Below are 2,318 nucleotides of genomic sequence, written 5' to 3' on the forward strand. Positions count from 1 at the left end.
GCGACTTGCTCGCGTTAAGATATCAACTTGGTTCAATTTTTCTTGACCAAGACTTTCATGAGTACTATGAGAATGCTCATATATTGTAAATCATTATACATATTATTTTGGTGGGCTTGTTGCTCACCCTTGCTTTCTTCTTTCATCACACAACATCAGATAGACAAGATGAACAGGACTAAGCTTCCAATTCGTGAGCGGATAGGGAACGTTCTGCAGTTTCCTATAGGCGTTGATGTCGCTGTAGCTGATGTAGGAACTACCAATAGGCTAGGCTTTCAACTTTTGATGTACCAGACTTATGTATCTTTATGAATTGTAATAATGGCAAAAAAATGTAAATTTATTCAGAAACCCTTTTAAGGTGTATTGGCATATAATTGTGGAATAAAATGACTCGTGTTATTTTTGGATATCCATCTCTGAGACTATAACTTGTGGTGTGTGTGTTTATTGTGGGGTCACAGTACAGAGTAGTTGATTATTTATTAAGATTAGGTGTTATTAAGGGAAATGAGACTCGTGACAACCCGGATCCCCGACCCCGGATTTGGGGGTATTACAGAAATGGTATCAGAGCTTAGCGTTATAAACCTCAGAGATGATGTGACGTTAAAATAATAAGTTCACTAAGATAATAAGAACTCTTGCCAAGTTCATAGTCGGACTACCTAACGTAGTACTGACAGTTAAAACCCTTATGGGAACCCTTATAAATATCGTGATAGAAGCGTAGTTCATTATCGTATATGGTAGCGGGACTCTGAACCCTGAAGTTGAGGAGCAACATCGCGGTGATGTTTTATTACTTATTGGAGATCAGATTGTAGATCTGATAGAGCGTCCTAACAAGGGACCGGATGATGTTCATATTGAGGATGTAGCGGTTGAGGATGTTGTCCTAGAAGGGATTGTCGCTAAGGAGGATCCCGTGGAGGATCCTGACAAGAATGAATAAAGGACCACTGAGACATTGATAACCATGGTTAGGGCGACTACCAGAGGTAGGATTGGCCGGTCACTACCAGAGGTTCGTTCAAGTTTGTAAAGATAGTAGCCTCTTTAACGCGGCTTACTCGTAAGACTGAGACGTTCGAAAGGACAGAGAAATGCGAGAACAGCTTTTAAGAACTAAAGAAAAGGTTGGTGACGGCCCCTATGTTGGCGTTGCCGGATGGAAAAAGGAGATTTCGTGATGTGTAGTGACGCTTCGCATAAGGAATTAGGGTCTTATTATACAGCACAGCAAGGTAATCGCGTACGCGTCAAGACAATTAAGGGAATATAAAATTCGATATCCCCACCCATGAGCTTGGGCTCGTGGCAATAGTTTTGCCCTAAAGATTGGAGGCACTACTTGTATGGAGAAAAGTGCGAGATTTATATAAACCATAAGTTTTCTAGTACATTTTCACGCAGAAAGAGCTCAACATGCGCCAGAGGAGGTGGTTAGAGCTAATCAAGGATTACGATAATGAGATTCTTTATCATCCAGGGAAAGCCAAAATGGTGGCTAATTCCCTTAGTATAAAAGAGAGACTCAAGATGAAAATGTCTTTGGGAGAGTTGATAAGAGATTTTGAGAAAATGGAAATAGGATTGAAGGTAACCGGAGCCGGTACCGAAAAGCTGTTTGAGATTGCAATACATCCCGAATTATTGGAGAAGATCATATTGTGCCAAGAAAAAAAGTGATGAATAGAGGCAGAGAATCAATGACCGGAGAAGAGATTAATACCTAGAAAGATGATGAGGGAATAATGAGGTATTTCTACAGAATTTGGGTACCAAACGTTTAAGAGCTTAAGGACTGGATCTTAGATAAAATCCATAGCTCGAGGAATAAGATTTAGGGCAAACCCCGAATGTGATAGTCAGGGAGGTTTCCATTAAGAAAGAAGGAGCCCATAACATAATGAAGTGGAAATCAAGGATTTTAACATATAAGATAACCCCAAGTATGGGAGAAGGATGAAACATTTCATACTAAGGAAACAGAAAGTCGAGTAAGGAAAGGAGACCCGAGAAGGTACTCCTATATGGCAATTCATGGACCTGTCTAAAAAGAACTTAGACTAGTATCCCCAACCACCACCCTGAGGAGACAGTGCAGTGGGAAATTCTTTCAAGACCTTTAAGTCGCTAAGCTCTCAGAATTCTAAGGAACAAGCGAACCCAGTAGAGGCGAGAGCCTGGCTAAATGAAATATAGGAATCATTTGAGATTCTAAATGATGGACAAATCACAAAAGACTGTTTTTGTCACTTACCCTCCTAAGAGAGAGGCCACCCGCTGGTGAAAGGCCAAGAAAGGCACGG

The sequence above is a fragment of the Apium graveolens genome, chromosome 3 (genome assembly GCF_009905375.1).
Source record: "Apium graveolens cultivar Ventura chromosome 3, ASM990537v1, whole genome shotgun sequence".
In the NCBI taxonomy this organism is placed as follows: domain Eukaryota; kingdom Viridiplantae; phylum Streptophyta; class Magnoliopsida; order Apiales; family Apiaceae; genus Apium; species Apium graveolens.